The 21,024-nt window shown below is 46.5% G+C and overlaps 1 protein-coding gene across 9 annotated transcripts in view; it reads right to left on the bottom strand.

The window, feature by feature from the left end:
* Gclm (Glutamate-cysteine ligase modifier subunit) overlaps positions 1–21,024 on the bottom strand; it is a 129,752-nt gene that overhangs the window by 16,671 nt on the left and 92,057 nt on the right. The gene's annotated exons all lie outside the window — the stretch shown is intronic.

Here is a 21,024-nt window from a genome sequence, read left to right as displayed (position 1 = left end):
AAAAACAAACAGGGCTAAAGATGGGGCCAAACAAAACCAAGAGAACCTACTATCGCGTGTCTTCTTGTAGGCAAGCCAGACTTGTTGCACCCCAGATAACAGTTGTTTTCCAGCCTGATATTCTACTACGGCTACGTATTTTGTTTTGCAAATCGCCTATCACTCAACCATGCTGTTGGCATTCTGGGCATGCTATATTATTCTAGATTTTAAAATATGGGAATGGAGGTTTGCGCTAGAACTTCAATAGAATCATATTTATTTATTTATTCACATTACCTTACAGGCCCAATGAAGGGCACTGAGTAAGGCGGGCAACAGTAATTACATGCCAAAAATAGCAATGAGCAACAACATTATACAATATTAATACGCAACAAATTCAGGTTATCACGGAATGTTTTACGATTGGAGATGGATGCAATGCGATCCGGGAGACTGTTAAAATGTGCAACAGCTCTTGGTAGTGGTGATGAGTTAAATGCCTGCATTCAACCATTAATGCGCATGAAACTACGGATGAAACTACGCTTGAAACATATGGTGTAAGTTTCACTCACTTTTGGTGACCTGCTGTCCGAATTATTTGAAGATATGTTTAGAAGTAACTTGCAATCATGGCATTGTAGTAAACACGCGAGGCATACTGTTGTTTGATCACACATGGGAATTGATGAGTCGGACAGCCTGAAGTAGGGCTGCTCCCTGTTTAGAACCCTTTGTCACAATTATGGCATCCGTAGTTCGCAGTAAAGAAAGGGCCAGCAGCTCCGACAGATTTGAAAGTGTGTCTCCTTACACCTGTATATTCTGAAAATTGCCGAGATGTTTAGTTAGGATGGGTTCTCTGCAGCAAGCAGGTGTTACGACAGGGTAGGTGAGCCTCAGCTAGGCAACTGGCCGCAACCGTCCTATGCTGAGCAATCGGGCAGTGACGAGACGCTCTTCCTATGTCCATAATTATCTGCCAACTTTGTTTTCGACGCCTTCTATGTGTGTTACCCCCTCCCTCCCCTCCTCATGTCCATCACTCCACTCCCCTTCTTAAAATTATTTTCCGTTAGTCACTGTCGTACTCTTCAGCATTCACTGGGTTGTTGAATGGTGTGGTGGCCCCTAACATTCCTATATATCTGTTTCTGCATGGACTTCGAGGCCATTCACTTACCTGCCCTCCCCCCTGCTTGTTGTGGCGGTTTCTTAACTTCCCTGGCCCAGCACCCCCATCCTTAATGTATTTTGCCGTGTGTAAATCAGCGTCCTGTAGGTGTTTCTTTCTTGTCCTGTTTTTTGCCTCATTTTCATTCTTAACAGCATGTACAAGCTAGCCTAACAGCAAGCTCGTCTCAAGTTTATTAACACAGTGAAAGTCAGCAACAAGGAAAAGAAAAAGAAAATTATGTGCATCCCACACACTGTGGGAATTGGTGTAAGCAAAGATTTCTGTTCTGTTTGCTTGGATTGACAATAATTAGCGGTGATGTTGTGTCATTTCTTCAGCGTTTAGTCCAATACGAGAGTGGTGTGTTGGCGTTAAATGTTACATTGGATGCACCACTGCTGTTTGTCTGCGTAGTACACAGAATACAAAGGGGGAGGTGTTTACTTGAGGCATTGTGTGCCATACTTCCTAACCTCTGAGAGGGTTGACGATATTAATTGCCTATCATGGCACATCGCATCATGGTGAAGTATTAAAATTTAATTGAATTATGGAGCTGTATGTGCTAAAATTACAACTGGATTATGATGCACGTTGAAGAATTAATTTTGACACCATGGTGTCCTTTAACGTGTGCCTGAATATTAGTGCAGAAGCATTCTTTATTTCACCCCCATCAAAATGCAGCTCCTGGAATCAAGATCAAACCCACGACCTTAAGCAATGCCATAACAGCAAAGCTACTGCGGTGAGCACCGAAGTTTTGATTTTACGTGTGACCACTTCGGTAGTGTCGCCTAGACACTACAGTGCACTTTAATGCGGTTGTGCTTCTGCACGCCCTGCGTAAGTTGTCCGCTTGACAAATTTACATGGTGTTTATTTTAAAAAAATAGCAGAAACGTACCGTACTGGGTAGACTTATCCTGTTTGCCTGCAACCACTGTCATGTCTAACAGTAGCCTTTCTTTGCCTTCTCAAGTCCCTTTTTCCATATCCCCATCCCCTCTTGTATGGAAACTGTGAGCGAAAGGTGGCAAGGCTGTTATTCCCTCGTTTTGCGAATGCGTTGGTTCTGCCCATTATCTGCCTCCTCTCCCCCCTCCTCTCTACCATTCTATCTAGTTTCCCTCTGGAAAGGCAAGCGTTGCCATTTCTGCAATGCTTGTGCAGGGGGTCATGGATAATTACAGCTGTCAAAAGGCCAATGTGGTGATGCCCAAGGAGCTCCAGAGGGCATTGTGCACATTTGATGCGGTGCATAGGTCCGGATGAGTTTCTTGCATTGCCTTTCCTCTCTGCCGCACTCCTGTTATGTATACACACGCTCTCAGTGTGGCAGACGGAAACAGCAGCAATAGCAATAGCAGCAGCAGCAGTAGGAAAGTCGAAGGAAGAGACAAAGAAAGGTTTACTTTAAAAAATAACTGAAGCTGAAATAACTTAAGCTTCGCCTTCAAGAGTGGAACGCGATAGCGTTCCCATCGACCCGCCAAGGGGTGTAAGACAATGCGCTACGGTGCAGCGATTACTTATGAGGCGCCCCGCACCGGACTTTCCACCCACCAATTACGTGGTGAGCGCCGAGCAACGCAGCATTCGGCGCGGCAATGAAACGTGCACCGAAGCAAGCGGAACAAACCAAAGAACTCGGTGTCTCGGAGGGAGAAACTATCTACACGAGCCAAACGTCATGATCGACACGGACAGCCGGGCCGTGACGCGACATGAAGGCCAACGCGATCATGGGGCTGACGCCGCGATAGGATTGTCCTCTATCTCACTTGGGATCACCACGCAGACATGACTCCTCGGAAGCAGCTCGGCACATCGCAGGAGACGCTTTCCCACCAGACGCGCTACGGTGCAGCGATCAGGTCAGAGGCGTCCGGCATCGGACGCTGCACCTAGGAATCGCGCTGTGAGCGGAAAGAGGAGCCGCATCGCCTAAACACGAGGGTTCGAGTGACGCACGCTGGAAGTTGGAAGGGGAGAGAGCGAGAAAACTTATTAAACGCAAGGGCAGTGGGGCATCCTCACACCGGTCCCCGCACAGCTCGAAGGGGAGAAGTGGGCGAGTGGCGTGCCACGTGTTGGGGCAGCGCCGCACATTGCGAAGGGGTCTTCTGTGTTTGCTGCAAGACGGCTCTGCGTATGCGCAGAGCACAGAAGAAATGTAGCGGATAGTACTTAGCTACTCGTGTAACTGCGACTTCTGTAAGTTACATGCTCATAATTACCGATATACACCGCAGTATAACTTTCTACGGCACGTTTCTAAGGCAACACCGCATTCACTAGAGCCACTTTCGTACCACTTTGAACCATCGAACTCGTGGCTGAGTGGTAGCATCTCTGTCTCACACTCCAGAGACCCTGGTTCGATTCCCACCCAGCCCATCTTGCAAGTTTTTTTTATTTATGAAGTGCCTCCAGGGATTTCTCCGTCACGGCTAACGCCGCCGACACCGGCTTTTCTGTGACACGAGCTCCTTAACGATGTCGCGTTAAAACGGGAGGGGGGTGCTTATTACGCTTTTCCTAGACAAGCAAATCGCAATATTTTCTAAATGCTCATCTTCTGTGCAGCAGCATGCTCAACAATTCTGTCAAGTACCAAAAATGAGAAGCTCTTCGACGACAAGAAGGCCTGGTGGGGAGCAACAATGCCTTCAAGTTTTATGCACACTCTCGTCCCATTTAAAGCCCCTCCATACAAGTTTCACCGACCACGTAAAAGCGGCGGTGGCGCACGGACAGAGGAGCTTTGGTCTCATCTTTATCTCTGTGTGGAATTTTCAACGCTGATCCCCCCACAGCAATTATTGTTAACAGGATTCTGAATGAGGTAGAGGCATGCCATGGGTGGGGCTTCAACGTTCTGTGCATGGGAGAGAGGACTGGCCCCATGACAACCCCCTACCCCTTCGGACCACCACTAGCCCTCGCGTTGCTTTCACATTCAAGCTTTCCCTTTCTTCCACGTCACTTTTTTTGAGAGCCCACCTCCTGAAACTTTCTGTTCCATGGAAAAGGGGGGGGGGGAGAGAGGGTCGACCCCCCCGGCTACACTAATGGCTCATTCTACTACCAAATAGATTTGTAAGGCTTTGGTGATCATGCAAGTGTATGGAGAAGTGAATGCTAAGACATTAAATGCAGTCCATGTCTGTTACAACAGATCCACATACAACATACTTTCAGATCTAAAGGGCCATTCTCACTTAACTTGGTCTCCCTATATCACTCCTGCAATAAATACAGCTTTCAACAGACCAAGCTGTATCGGACCGACCATTGGCTACAATGGACAAAATTCTCGAGAATTAAAGTTTGTCTAGATGATGCATAAAGAACGCACTTAGCAGTGGTGATGCATGTGTTCAGAAGTACACTGCGCAGAAATTTTTTCTGCCACATGTGGAAAGTACAAAATAAGCTTTTTCAGAAGGAACTAACACACTAGTGGCAAGCTTCCCTCAATATCGTCCTGTGCGAAGCCTGGACAGGTAATAAAGGTTTTTGGGGCGACCATGGAAGTGGCTCCACGCTGCCCACCGCCGTCAGCTAGGTGGCAAGCAAGTCTCCAGTGGTACCTACCCAGAGAAGCGAAATGTTGCAAAAGTAGTGCTGGTGTACAAAAATGGCGACCATAACGATCCCAGTAGTTATAGACTAATCTCAGTGCTTAGTGCAATTAATAACTTGCTCGAGAAAGTAGTAGCTCTACAGTTTTAAATATCTCTAAGTGATCATAACACAATATGCCCACAGCAGCATGGATTTGTGTGCAACACATCAGCTGCCATGACTGTAATAGCTCTCTCCGAGTATATCAGTTTTGCACTCCATCAGAACAGCTGTCCTGTTGTAGTGTTCTTGATATAAAAAAAAAAAACGCTTTTGACACCGTTTGTTACTCTATACTGCTAAACATATTAGAGTACTATGAGGTTGCTGATAGTGACTAAATTTCTTTAGTTATTTGTCTTCACGCAAGCAAAAAGTAGTTTTTAGAACCATCCATGCTGTATATGGTCTTGTGACATGCGGAGTACCAAAGAGATCAGTTATAGGACCTATATTGTTTTCAATTTTTATCAATAAATGGACTGAAGCTCTTCAATACTCTGAAATCTTAATTTATGCAGATGAAACTGCTACATTGTTCACAGGTAATTAACTCACACAATTGCAAGATGTAACAACTCAAGAATTAACGAATATCAGAAATTGGTTCTCTCACAATCAGTTGTGTTTTATGTAGACAAAAAATATGCGAACTTTTATTACCGCAGAAACTATGTTTTTCAATCCTGCAAAAAGGATGCTTTGACATGCCCACTTGGTGAGACATTGACAAGATGGTGGCGGAGCAGCCTGAGCTGCGCATTGTCGTGAAATGTTTTAAGACGACAACGAGAAACCCAAACGAAATCGAGCTGGTGGGCAACACCAAAATAAGATTCCATCAGAGCGAAACATGACATTCATTTCACGCCAACTGTAGCATGGAACGGCAGCGTTTGGGTTATTGCCTATTAAACATGTGCAGTACACTTCAAGCGGCACTATGCTGCACGTGCAGAGAAACAGCTAGATAAATGAAGGTAGTTAATGCAACACGGTTGGCAGCGACAGCTATGGACTCAAGTGCGACAACCTGCGAGGTTCGCTAGTACTGGAAGTGCAAAGTGACTGTGTGCCAGTATTTTCACGTGACACGGGTGGGGGAGTAGTATAGCGAAGCTGCCGTAGTGGGCACTTACTGCCCTCAATTGCACATGCTTCATGCCTTTTCTCGTTTACATGAGATCTAGTGACCAGAAAAGGTACAAAATCTCAGTCTGGCAATGTAATGAACATTGTTGCCAAAAGATTGTTTTCTGGGAACATACAGCAAAAACCTTGTTAATTCTAAATCCCGGATAATTTCAAAGTTTTCTGCGGTCCCGTATTTTGCAATGTAAATTTGACCGGATAATTCGAACTGGCGGCTTAGGCGAACTTGGTTAATTCGAAGATTTGGGGTGCTACGCGGCAATTTCCAATCCCCATTTCACCACATACCCGATGAAACGATGGCCATTCGGAGCCGCGAGGCAATGCCACATAGCAATCGCGATTATTTATAGACGAAGCGCCCGACCCGTAGCGCTGCTAGCACAAAAATCAGTCCACGGTATGCCCCACGCACCGCTGAAACGCACGCCTGCATACCGGTTTTTGTCATGTGCTCTCGTCCCCCACTCCGCACGCTCCTCGCAGCGCCAGCGCATCCTCTGTGCCACTGCCACTGGCAGCCGTTTGCCCGTTCTCTCTCTGCGCCTGCGGCGATGTGTGTGCGGGCAACGCCGGTCTGCGCTGTTTCTTTGTGTGCGGTGGTTAGGGGTGTTGCAGCTAGTGTGGTCTTTTCTTTTCTGAACTGTGCAGAAGTGCCAGTGAGCGAAGATGTCAAAGTACAAGACTTTAACGCTGCAGCAGACGTTCTGCTTGATCCAAGAAGTGGGTAAGAACACGTGTTCCAAGACCGAGTTGGCTGAAAGGCACAGCGTGCCCCTTTCGACGTTGTCCACAACATTGAAGAACAAGTCGAAGGTACTGGAGGCCTACATATTCTTCGAAGCGGTCGCGAGTACGGGCGCCGACGTACAAAGATGTGGAATCAGCTTTACTTCGCTGGCTGCAGAAAGCAAACGCATCCCACCTTCCCGTCAATGGAATGATACTGCGGGAGAAGGCCAACGACTTGGCTCTACAACTTGGGCACGATCGAAGAGTTCAAGTGTAGCAATGGATGGTTCAGAGCGCAATCATTCGACTTTCGTAGCCGTCTGTGGCGAGAGCGGCAGCACAAGCGAGAGCGTCGTCGAGGAGTGGAAGAAACACACATTGGCTCCGTTGCTTATCGAGTGCGGTGCAGATAATGTGTACAACCTTGACGAGGCAGCCCTTTTTTACAAGATGCTGCCCACAAAAACGTTTGCAGCGAAGGACACCGCAGCCAAGGGTTGAAAGCAAGGCAAGGAAAGAATTACCATTCTGTTCGGTGCGAACATGTGCAACAAACACAATTAAGCTGCTGCTACTCGTAGTTGGAAAGAGTGGGAAGCCTCGCTGCTTTAAAAATTTACGGCTGCCGCCAAGGGATGAGCTTATCTACCGGCACAACAAGAAAGCCTGGGTCACAGGCACAATATTTAAAATTACATTCGGCAGCTTGACCACAAGTTCGTGGCCACAGGCATGAATGTACTCTTCGTTGTTGATAATTGCCCGGCGCATCGTGGCATCCCACACCTGAAAGCTATCAGGATGGTATTTCTTCCTCCGAACACCATGATCTCGCAGCCAATGGACCAAGGCGTCATTCACCACACGAGGAAGTTTTACCATCACCATCTGCTCAAGCGCATGCTCCTTTACTACGACAATGGCAAGGAGTACTCCATCGACCTCCTCGGGGCCATATGTCTTATCGTGTATGCATGGAAGCAAGTGGGACCTACTTTGATCATGCGGTGTTTTGAACATGCTGGCTTCTTGAAGGTAAGCACCGTCAATGCTGACGCTGACTATTCTTGTGCACTTGATGAAGGAGGAGCCGAGTATTGCGACCGCATCAATGCACTCTGCGCAGAGGATAGCGAATCCGGTGCAGTCGGCTTTGCCGAGTAGCTGAACTTTGAATATGCTCAACAAACGTGCTACTAAGACTTGGAGAGTGAAGCTACCACTGATGCAACCATGTGCGAAGACGACGACGCTAACGAGCAGCCACTCTTGGGGAAGTTATCGGATCGCTGAACGTTATCCGCAGTTTTGTTGAGTGCCACCATGGAAATTCTCAAATGCTGCACGTAGTTGGCTAACTAGAAAACATGACCCTTGGAGCCTCGAACTACGGGACACGGCAAACCAGCATCTCTGATTACATTAAGTAATCCAAAGATCGCCAAATAAAGGTAGCGCATTCCTGCAGCGAAATTTTTTGCCTGGGGTGCATTTTTTTGTGTGTTCGGTTAAGTCGAAAACCCGCTTAATTCGAAGATTTTTTTTCGGACCCAATGACTTCAAATTAGTGAGGTTTTACTGTGTGAAAAAGGAAAAAAAAAGAAATGTAACCATACAGTGTCATTTCTTGTGAATGTGGGCACTGGGGAATCATATGAAACGGGATCATATCAACGACGATCTACTTATAATAACATAATAACATGAGAGCCATCTGGCAGCAATACGAGTTATGCACCACAACTAGCCTTAAGCAAGCAACAACAGGTGGCAGCAAGCAAGTTTCTGAAGTGATTAAAAAGCATTTTAGCACATTTTTGATTAGGATTTCATTTTTTGATGTTATATGTTGAGACCATGTGAAGAAAACTCGCAGCCCGCTACAGCAGAAATTTTCGTTGTCGCCAGGCTGCCGGTTGAAGATGTGTCGTTGTTTAGACATATGAAATACCCGTATTCCTATGTACCTCCATCGGGAGCGCCGAAATATTTCGCTGTTGCGAGTTTCATTGTTAAGGGCTTTCGTTATTGCGTGGTTTGACTGTATAGCGCAATGGCACGGCACAACAGAAAGGAAGACGAACACAGGCGCAACTAACAACTAATTTTACTGAAGCAAAACCCACAGGTATATACATCCACGAGCTGCGCAGACGCACCGTTACAAGGAAATCTGGGATTCATCGAACAGGAAGTGATTAAACCAGGCGCGAAAGGAATTTCATTTCTGCATCGTGCAGTGCAATCCATGTTTCGCTTGCACAATCCTGACCGGCTTTTCTGATAAAAATGCCTCTAACGTTTCACGAGCGGTTTTTTGTTTGCTCTATTTAGCCTAGGATTTTCACGCTACAGAAACATGGTTCACAAGTGGGACAGTTATTACAACAGGGTGTCTACCAAGTTGACATTTCCAAATTCCCTGAGTTTTCCAGGTTGTCCCTGAGTACCTTTGCGAAATTCCCTGAATGAGCCAGAACTTTGTTTTATGTCAAGACAGGCTGACACTACATTGCCCGATGCTGTCACTCTCTAGTAAGCATGCTGAAACAAAAAAATGACTTAATCCAGTTTGAATAGTAAGGAGTAATATCTATTTTATTTAAAAAGAAAACAGAAGGAAGGTGTTAGTAACATGCACAGCGAAAGAAATGGTAAAGCTCATTCCAAATTGAGTCGAACATTTTCAAATACGAATGAAAAGGAGATGCATACATAAGTAAATATTTTTTAATATCAGCTATTTCTATCAACTGATAGCAAGTTCATCTGTATGAGGACCTGAACTTTGTCACAACTAAGGTTCTCTCTCAGCAGCTGGGAAGTCAACCTCAACTGTCCTGACATACTCTCAGCCTGTACACAACATCTCAGTGTTGGGTTTCACTGCTTAAACAATTTATTTTGGTTTGGATGAGGGACACCTGCGTCTCAGCGTCAGCCAACACTTAGCTTTTTTTAGCTCAAGCTCCTTCAAAAAGGCGGCGGCACCCTTCCTTTCCCGTTAATTCCTCAGTGCGTCGGTCCTTTCTGTTCTCATCCTCCTACTACCACGCTTTCACCACATGGATCATCTGAAGCATCCCCTTGGTCAGTTGTACAGTCAACATTTCATTTTTCGGAATTCCGAGGGGCCGCAAAAAAAAAACGGGCAGTCTGAAAAAAATTAATGCATGTCTTTAACTGCCTTTAAGGGCTAAAATTACCACAGGCACGTCTGAAAAAGCTCTGAAGGCCTGCCAGTACGCTTATTAGGCATATCAGGTCTTGTACTGTGACAGGAGACGGGGTGCACGCATGTGTAATTAAGGAATACATACTGTGTCCCGTGACAATTGCCCCCTTCCCACGCTTGTTATGCTTCACCGCCTAACACTAGTGTACTGAGGCGAAGCTAACTTTCGGAGACTGGCATTACGCAACACGCTGTGCTCTGCGAGCTTCAAAGCCAATCGCGAGGATGAAAAAGGCGGAGTCGGTGCCATTGGTGATAGCGGCGAATTATTTCAATGAAAAACACGGCACCGCACGGCAAGAAGCTTAATAGCGAACATAGAAGCAGCTAGGCCTAACGTTGCCGCGGTCGTGGTTACGGCTGCCAGCGGATCTGCCTGCGAGAGTGCCGGTTCGAGGCGGCGAGATAATCAAAATAGCGGCGGTGGCGGCTTTGATTAATGCCATTTCAGACCTGCAGTCAGGGCAATATACATTGACTATATGGAGTACGTGGTGGTGCCGCAAAACCGTGCAAATTATCGGGCATGTCCAAAAAATCGGGCGTCTAGAAAATCGGTCGTTAACTACCCTGGCAATACATCGTGCCGATGACACGGCGTCAATGATCGACGATTCGTTGCGATTCCTCTGTTACTGGAGCCAGCATTAACACGACTTTCGTTCCCTTTCAATAAAGTTAGAGCTAATTTTCCCTGATAAAAGCACAAATTCCCTGAGTTTTCCCTGAGTTTTTCCAGACTGTTCAAATTCCCTGAGAATTCCCGGTTTTCCCGCACCCTGACCATGCTCTCCAAGCTTTTAAGCCAACTGCAAGGACCACAAAGGCGGAGTCTGTACCATTGTTGAGAGCAGCAAATTCTTTCAATAAAAAACGCTGCCCTCAACGGCAAGAAGCTTCATAGCGAACGTCGAAGCAGCTAGGCCTAGCGTTGCCGCAGTGGTGGCTACGGCTGCCAGCGGATAATCGTGTGAAAGCGGTGGTTCGAGGCGGCGAGGTAATCAAAATGGCAGCGGTGGTGGCTTTGAATAATGCCGTTTTGGACCTACGGTCACGGCAAAACGTCTGGAAAATCGGACGGCGAAGAGTTCTTGCGTTCGAAATTTCAGACGTTCTGATACACTGACTCTATGGGCTACGTAGTGGTGCCGCGAAGCCGTCCAAATCATCGGGAACTCGGAAAGTCAGTCGTTGACTGTACACTGGCAACTCCTCCAGCCGACGACAGGGCGTCAAAGACTATTCATTACAACTCCTGTCTGTTACTCGAGCCAGCGTTACCGCGACTTTCAGCCCTTTCAATAAACTTACAGCTAATTTTCCTTGATAGAGGCACAACTTCCCTGAGTTTTTCCAGACTACTCAAAATCCCTGAGAATTCCTGCTTTTCCCGGTTGGTAGACACACTGTACAATGTTCAGCAAGACGTGTATTCTCCTTATTAGCTAGATTTCTTGCGTACTCCACGAGTCAGTCAGTGATGCATCGCCCTGTCTGGCCGATGTATACCTTTCTGCAGGATAGGGGGATCTCGTACATGATGTTGTTGGCACACTCGGCTATTCGCTTTTCATGGTTCTTTTTATAGCCCACATTTTTATCTGCACAAGTGATGCGACGGCTTAGCTGAGCAAGTTTCTTGGGGGTGAAAAAAAAAACATTGGCACGTTAAACCGAGTGGCCACTTTTTTCAGGCAATGTGTCAACTTGTGCATGTACAGAACCACTACCGGCCTCCGAGTGCCCACCAGGGTTTCCGCGACATTTTTGCAAGCAGGGCGCTTCATTTTCTTGAGGAGTGTTTCCGCTACTGACACAACGACCAACTGGGGGAAGCCAGCTGAAAAAAGCCTTGCCAATTGTTGATCAAAGCTACTTGCATATTGTGAATATACACGACTTCCGAAGTGCGCATTCCAAACAGAGTGTTGCAATGCCTCTCGTAATTATCTTAGAGTGAGCAGGTTGGTATAGGAGGAGCTGTTTTTGTGCATGCGGGGAATACACCCAGCACACGTGGCTTTCGCTGAACTTCAGGTGTAAATCTAAAAACTTCAGCCTTCCTTCTTCTGGATGCTCGTGTAAAGGTCAGCCCTCTGCAGTGGCGTAGCTAGGTCGTCTGGCACCCGGGGCCCATAGGTCTTCTTTCACCTCCCCCCGCCCAGGTGCAGTCGAGGAAGGCGAGGATATCGACAATTGACCACTTGCAGAAGTACGACTGCGCATGCGCCAAAACCGGCCGCGGGGCGGCGCTTCGTGAGCGCCGTCTCCGTGGTTGGAAAGCAAACTGTGCTGCTCGGGCGTGACATGCCGGCCAACTGAGTCGCTTTCGGCTGCACGAGCTATTATTATGAAAATGGAAATAGTAATTTCTTCAGATTTCCACCCGCGAAGGTTAAAGTGGAGAAGTTTGTGGACGGCAGCGGTGAAGCGGTCGAACCCGGACGGCACGCCGTGGCAGCTAACAGTGCATTCTAGGATCTGTGGCTTATGCAGGCGACTTCTATTCCCTTGTCATCTCCTGCCAGTTCTGCAACGCTGAACAGAAGGCCAGCGACGTGCTGGCAGGGCTCGCTGAGGCTGTAAAATATAAAGAATGCAGTTTTCCTTCGCGCTCGTCACTGAGTGACCCTGAGTATATGCGAGTACGATTAAGCGATTTGTGAAGAACGGCGCAAACAGATGCGGCCAGTCTATGTACGTCATGTCATTTGTGAGTCTGCGCCCATCTTCTTTTTTTCCGTACATGTCAGTTGTGTTGCGCTCTCTTCCAACATGACTTCGAACCAATTCGTCAAACTATCTGCCTTGATGAGTATTCGCGAGTGAGCGGGAGCGTACTGGCCTGTGGACGCACACGCTGCCCATATTTAAGCTAATATAACATATAATAAAATAGGTTGGCGTGAGCTTTGAGGCCTTAGCGCTCGCAAAAACAGACTGAATAACCTACCGCGTACATATAGCGCATGCGAAATTTGGGATACGGCTTCGTAAACCACAAGCATGCAACACAGCAGTTTGGCGAAACAGCACGAGATGAATTGAAGTGGGCGCGGCGAGAGCTTTGGAACCATGCGCCTAAAGAATCCGTTTTTGTTCCTAATACAGGCCCTGATTTGCATCAACTACAGCGATGCAGCCACAGCTACAGAGTCCGATCCAGCTGCATGGAAACTGACGGAATTGCGCGGCCACCAGCGCAATACATCGACAGGCTTTTCCGCTGACGACATGCCGGGCCTGCGCAGCTGCACTTGGACGATGCACTTAGACCGACATCGAGCGCCACCATCCGCTACGTCACAGCTATCGGAGAGTATAAAAAGAACTCAAGAGTGGCAATCGACCAGTGGGCGCGGCGAGAGCTTTGGAACCATGCGCTTAAAGAATCCGTTTTTGTTCCTAATACAGGAGAGAGACTACCGCCATGATTCTGGCTATAGTAGTGACGATGTGTGTCTTTTGCTCTTGCCGTGCCCACGGCCGTTTATAGATGCGTTAAATAATGTGTACCATTGTTTTGTGGACTTACTAGCTTCCTGTGGGGACGTTGAATTGAATCCAGGCCCCTCTACCGAAATCATGCTGCAAAAAATTATGGACGACTTGCGAGAACTCAAGGAAGGTGTGGCCATATCAAACCAGCGTCTAGATGAAAGTATTGATAAGTTAGCTTCCATTGACCGAAAAGTAGAGGATATTTCGACTACTGTTAAGACCTACACAGTCAAGGTAGACGACCTGCAGAAAACTTGACAGCCTACTGTTAAAAGTAGATGACCTCGAAAACCGAAGCTGAAGGAACAATTTAATACTGTATGGTCTACCGGAACCGAAGGAAGAAGCACACCAATCTTTGGAACGAGAGGTTTCGACAAAAATCCTTGACAGCGTACTAAATGTTCCAAATGTTTCAATTGAACGAGCTCATCGAATAGGGAAGCCTAGGGACGACAAATTCCGCCCCGTAATATTCAGGCTAGTAGACTACCGAGACAAATTAAAAATACTGAAAGAGTGTAAAGCTTTGAAGAACACTCCATACAGCATCTCAGAGGACTTCTCTCCTAGAGTTCAATCAATAAGAAAAAAGCTTTGGACCTGGACAAAAGAGAACCGAGACAGAGGCGACAAAGTATTTCTATCCTTCGACAAGGTTAGAATCAATGGCAATACATTCAGATGGGACGAGGCATTGGACAGGGCAGTTCCCTCAGCAGCAAATTGACATAACCGGTCTAATTCCAGTCAAAAACAGCACGAAAGTAAGACTAAAGCACATTTGTTAGAGTTACCCCACGTCTTCAGTCCGCTAACTGTTTTAAATGTTAACGCCCGGAGCGTTGTGAACAAGTCTGATGACCTTGAGAGCCTACTTCTTAGTTACAATCCTGACATCACGCTTCTAACAGAAACATGGCTTCATGATGCTATCCCTGATTCTGACATAATACCCAGCTCGTACAACATAATACGCCACGACCGTGGCTCGAGAGGGGGTGGTGTCACGGCCATAATAAAGAATGGCATCCCATTCACATCCATTCCACACAATACTTCTGCTGAAATGGTTTGGATTGTAGTGCCGTCTTTCAAATGTAAGGTTCTTATTGGTGTAGTATACAGGCCTCCAAATGCAGATATCTCAATTTTGGAATCGCTGCATGATTTTCTTTACGTCCACAGTAAACGCTATACTCATATCATTTTATGCGGGGACTTTAATCTACCGATGATAAACTGGGACGATCTCTGTGTTCGGCATTGTTGTCAACATGCTGAAATGCTACTCGATTTGGCGTTTACTTTTAATCTAAAACAAGTAGTAGGAACACCTACACGTGTTACTTCAAGCTCAAAAACTATCCTCGACCTTGTTCTTATCTCTGAAGCAGTCAGTGAAAAAGGATTTACTGTAGAAGTTTTACCAGGCATATCAGATCATGAAGCGATTCTGCTTAAAAGCAATCTACAGCAAAATATTATCCGTTGTCCAGACAAAGAAGTCTTGGATTTTGGGAGAGCTGCTGATGAAAGTCTACTCGACTACTTAGAGCAAGATTTCGACATTTTTCTTAAAAAATCAAATCAAGGTGTAACCTGTGTCAATGATTTATGGTTGCATTTTAAGGACGCAGTGCAGGAATGTATGCACAGGTACATTCCAACAAAACGCAAGAGAATGGCCCGCAATAACCCTTGGATCACTCGGGACATACTGCAGCTAAAGCGCCGCTTAAAACGCTTGTCACGCCCCAATAGTTGTGTCGATCGTTCTGTGCTACCGTCAATGCGTACCGAACTTAGGAAAAAAATAAAAGACTCAAAGTACCATTTTTTCAATGTTAAACTACACTATTTTTTATCTAACGCCCCAAGAAAGTTTTGGATGCACATAACCGAGAAAAAGAACCCGGTCACCAAAATTAGATTGAATGATACCGAGACCAGTGACAACCAGAATATTGCGGAAGCGTTCAACGAGTACTTTGCTTCGGCATTTCTACGCGGTACTGAAGACGATAGCCTAGAATTTTCAGGTTCTGGCTGCGAACTTCCGGACCTTTTTGTTTCCGAAGAAGGTATTCTTTCGTCCCTATTAAACATAGATATAAAGAAATCTGCTGGTCCTGATGACATACCAAATAATTTTCTTTTTAGATATGCAGAGTGGTGCGCAAAGTATCTGTACATAATATTTAACGAAAGTCTAAAGCAAGGTGTCCTTCCTAACGATTGGAAAGCAGCAAAGATAATTCCCATTCATAAGTCCGGAGATAAACTCAGTATTACTAATTACAGACCTGTCTCTCTTCTCTGCACCGCTAGTAAGGTGATGGAGCACTATGTTTTTAAGCACCTGAGCAGCTTTCTGGAAAACAATAATTTTTTTTCGGAAAAACAGCATGGATTTCGGCGTGGCCTATCTACAGTTACTCAGCTTCTACATATTACCAATGAAGTCATGGCAGCGCTGGACTGCGGCGGGCAAATAGATGTGCTTTTCCTTGATTTTCAGAAAGCATTTGACCGTGTCTGTCACCAAACACTAAAGCTGAAGCTACAATGTACGCTGAAAAATGAACAAATTCTTCGCTGGCTTGACTCTTATTTAACTAATCGAACACAATATGTCCGTATAGGAAACTCATTTTCTTCACCTGCTCCTGTACTTTCCGGTGTACCGCAAGGTTCAGTACTTGGACCTCTTCTCTTTTTGATTTATCTGAATGACTTGTCCTTTGATTCCCCGGTACGCTGCCGGTTCTTCGCTGATGATTGTATTGTGTACCACAACATTCTGTCACCCCATGATCAGACTGCTATACAGGATTACCTTAATGCAATCGATAACTGGTGTCAATCCTGGCGCATGAATTTAAATGCCACAAAATGTACTCAAATGATGATTACAAGAAAGAAAGCACCATCAATTTGTACATATAAAATCGATAATGTAGCAATTAAGACAGTTGACAAATTTAAGTATCTGGGTGTAGTTATTGACTCGAAGTTAACCTGGAACGCTCATGTCCAATACGTCGTTTCGGCGTCGCTAAGGAAGCTATGGCTAATTAAACACCGGCTTAAACACTGCACTAGTAGGACTAAACTCGCTGCCTACACGACACTCATTAGGCCACTGCTTGAATATGCCGATGCTGTCTGGGATCCCCACACAAAGACCGGTGTCAACAACATTGAAAGCGTGCAAAAGAAAGCCCTTAGATTTATTTATAATATTTATAATAGACGAGTCTCGATCACTGATCTCAGAACACGGTCTGGCCTCCATCACTTGAATTTCAGCGTAGACTGCATCGCCTACAAACTTTGTTTAATATCGTTAATAAACAAACAAAAATGGATCCCGACATATACATCAATTTCAATAAAACGAGAAACCAGACGCAAGCACAGCAAAACGATTGTGATGCCACCGACTAAAACTACTGCTTATCGCTTCTCGTTTTTGCCTCGAACTATAGCAGAGTGGAATGCTCTACCGCAAGAAGTCGCCTCGGTTGATTCATTTGTGGCTGCCGTACAATCTTTGCAATGAAGCGTGTTCGTTTTAGAATCACCATTTTCCTATTTTTGTAATTTTGTACATGCTGCCTTTCCCGACGCAATAGTCTGTATCATTAAGCATTCTTTTTTTTATGGTTCCTCGTAACCCAAGTTTTTGTTATTTTGACTTGCAGTGCCGACTTTGTATACACTCACTCCTGCCTGGACTGCCAAGAGGCAGTTGGCAGTATGTAATAAATAATAAATAATAATATCAAATTTGCAAGCTAGAACGTGTACATCTGTTGTTCCATGCAACAACTAAGAGTTCGGGGAATGCGACAGGCATAAAGCACTCATCCGGCCACGCATTCACAGTGCTCTCCGGCAATGTCGCCAATGGCTTTCGTGAACCATGCTGTAACCACGTAGATGCCCGACTTCATGGATGGCGTGTACGTAGCTCCTATGAGGCCAAGTGGAAGGTCCACGGTGTTTACGTTCAGTTTTATGTGCTTAACTTAACCCTATTTTTTTAAAGCCCATCGGCGGTGTGCCTGACAAACGGACGAAGTGTTGACATGAAGATAACCCCACGCATTGTCGCTCATTATCCAGCGCTCTGAGAAGTCAGCTGTCCGTCCCATTTGCAAAAACGGCAAGAGAATGAAGTCCTTTTCAATCATATTTAAGGCAGGTCATATATGGCAACTACCAAAGAATGTCGACGCTTTCACAAAACGTGAAAGAAGCTCTGCAAACACAACGTCGCCACTCGATGCCGCCGTCATGCCGCCGTACCAAAGCAAGGCTGGAGCCGGGATGTTTTCCAACCAAGCGGCGAGGCGCAAGCTTCCCGTTTTTCGCGCTAGGTGGCGCTCCGACTTCTGCAAGTGGTCAATTTCCGGTTTTCAGCACCAGTACTAGGGTGGCTAGAATGGGGAGGTGTGAAGACCGGCCTCCGGAAGCTGGCCCCAAAACGCGTTCCTGCCGCGTGACGGCGCTGCCGGCCGGGGCGCCGTTTAGGGCGCTGTAGTTTCTCGCGGCGTCGGCATACCTCCGGGCGGGAAAATGATTTGGTAGCACTTAGTTTTAGCGTTTGAATGTGTTAGAATCTGACCAGACTTCTTTCTCTACATTGTAGATGCTGAGAGAATTTAATGTTTCGCTGCTCTCATTCCACATGGAAAGAACGAGCACCGACTATGCAGCCGACACAGCAACGGTTTTTGCGACCACCTCTTGCCGAGATTAGCGCGCTTATTCCTTGCCGAAAGTATAGTTCATAGGAATCGCCGAGCAAGGCCAGCGCATTGGAATAACCTTGAATGTGTCGCCCGCACATAAGTCACATATCTGGGATTGTAACATAACTTTAAATGGAGGAAGTTCATGCAATATATCAGCATTGTGGTGAAGAAATTCTAGAAAGTACAACGCGCTTGCGATTTAATACATGTTTATTGGAGATAACACAGTTATTGCATAAAATCACATTTTTACAAAACACAGGGCTTAACCTTCTTGGCTTTGTTGTGTATAGCACACTGATTTAAGCCTTTGAGGAAAAAGTGAATACGTGTTATACAATAAAACCTAGACACCGATCCTGTTAGATCAGCGTAATGCTTCCTGCAGCCAATCTGTGGCACATTGGCTGCTAGAAGCAAGAAATTTTTGACAACTTTTGCTTGCAGTCGCGTAGGGTTAAATGCACGGGTGAACCTGTCCTCGACTGTCTGAATGAGGTTGTATAGACAGACTGAGGGATACAGAAGCCCCCCATGTCCCCATGCACCCCCAGACTGAAATGCATAAGCTTGCATACTTCATTATAATGATGAACTGCGCAGGAGTGGGGTGATCATTGGCTCCGTTGGACTGTCTCACAATACCAAATGAACGCTCCAAGCACAGCAGTCCTGACTGAGGCGGGAAGTCATCAAGAACCTGAACCCAACCTTCTCAGTTAGATACGTCAAGAGGTCTTTAGTGGAATGTATGGTCACACGCAGACCTTCTGATGTGCCCTTGCTTAAGAAGCCGAGCCCTTTTGCATGGGCCTCCCACTGATCCAGAAATGCTAGCATGCTGTTAAGTGCAGTTTCTTGAGCACTGCCACGTCTGAAACACGAAAAGCATTTACCACCGGCACACGAAAATGAGCACAGTTGCTGTGGGCATATCTCAGAGCTTCAGCTGGAAACCGTGATGTCATGGCTTCAATTGCTTGAGCCATCACGTCGATGAACACCCTTGTTGGCTCCAGATTTGAGTACTGTTGCTAAATATTTTCTTTGTGCAAGTCCATGGCGTGCACAACTGCACTGTTGAAAATACTGAAGGCCAGATTTACCTGCATCTTTTCGAATCCACTAGAATATGTGTGTGAATATGTCAACTTGGGTGCAACTTTCAATGTCAAGGCACTGCTGTCGACCTTCCATGTCGTTGTAACATGTTCACAGGGTATCAAGGGATAGCGACAGCAGCTCACACCAACTACTTTGAAGAAAAACTGAGGAAACATTAGAAAAACACAGCTGCACTACACCGACCACGAGAGATCACTTTGCAATGCACTGTGGCCTACGAGACTGACAAGCTCACGGCGCCCCCGACGGAAGCGCCAAATTTTCCCCCAGTGGGAGGAACGCGCAGCGGGGCCTCCTTAGGCAATGGCGGCGGCGGCGCGGTCTTCACACCTCCCAATTCTAGCCACCCTACCAGTACAGCCGCGATGGATACCGCGCACGTCCTCCGGGTCCCCCTCTCCTTCGCTTTCTTTCCCAGACATTGCGAATGCAGCAGGTATCGGCGGTGACGAGTTACGGAGTCGCCATCTATCGGAAGCGCCTCGCTGGCGTAGTATGAGGAATCACGCGGTGTGCTCCTCATAGGTTTCGCTGTAGCTCTCAGTGAAAACACCACGCGGGAGCTCTCCTGGACATTTCTGTAAGTACTTTCGAAACGAGAGAAAGTTTTTACTGTCTAAATAACAATATTGGGCAAACTGAAAGCACAGAATCGTTTACAGACGCTATCTCTTTACCGAATACGTACAGTGAACGCCACTGTGCGCGGTCGCCGCGATGGAGTCTCCCGAACCGGCTTCTTGCGTGAAAGGTAGGCAAACGCTGAGAGCAAACTATGTGAAATATGTTCTTATAGTGTTTGTATAACTAAATGGAGCGTAATAGAAGGAAGCCTCAATGCAGCGATCGCACTGCTTCGCAGCGACCGACTGCGCATCTGCATGCTTGTCCACGCACTGTTTCGCTTTCGCCGCGGGCGTGTTTTTGCACCGTGCCATGAGTTTTAGGTCGCAGAATATGAGCATTTGACAGTATACAAGCAACCATTGTTGCGTGGGTGCTATCAAAGCTGTTCAAAAATAATTTCTTTGTAGAGACTTCGACGCCTACGGGGACTGCGATGTGCCGCCACGACGATTCAATCTTTTTTTTTTTTTGTAAATTCTTGGACGTTTCAATATTATTTCTCGAGTTGCGTCGCACTATATGTTTACCGGTGTTCTCAGCGTGCGATTTCCCGCTGCTTCTTATTTTGTAATCCAGTGCATTATTTCATAACACAAACATAACCATATGCCACGCTTTTTTTTAATGTGCGTCTTACCGCTCCCATTCCACTCCACTGAACTTGCCAGTATCTATAGCATCGACAAGTTCATAGACCAAACCGCCATGACATTAGTCGGGTATCGGACTCGGGCGAGCGTCTCAGTGCGCGGTTTTCGAACATCGCAGACCCGGCGCCGTAGCAGAAATCTTCCTCGCGTCTGTGCTTGATGCATACCCGAGTTGTAGCCGATGACTGTTTGCCGGTTTTATGTTTCGCGAGCCAAGCTTCACGCAGCTTCTTGTCCTGCGGCTATGTATGAATAAGGCTGACACCGGGCTCCGTTGCGTACGTCCGGCACTGCGGCACTGAGCAGTAGCCTACCATGTTGCGCGCTTTCAAAGGCAGCCTACCTACTACCTGTTCTAGTGCTTTCAATCGTTGTAAAGGAGACACTCGAAGCGGCAAAATCTCGCCACTTAAGCACGTCACGCCGACGGTGGCGCCAGCTTTCCAG

The sequence above is a fragment of the Dermacentor albipictus genome, unplaced genomic scaffold (assembly GCF_038994185.2).
Source record: "Dermacentor albipictus isolate Rhodes 1998 colony unplaced genomic scaffold, USDA_Dalb.pri_finalv2 scaffold_11, whole genome shotgun sequence".
Classification (NCBI taxonomy): Eukaryota; Metazoa; Arthropoda; class Arachnida; order Ixodida; family Ixodidae; genus Dermacentor; species Dermacentor albipictus.
The sequence above is the reverse complement of the archived record's forward strand: the minus strand, read 5'-3'. Positions and strand labels throughout refer to the sequence as shown.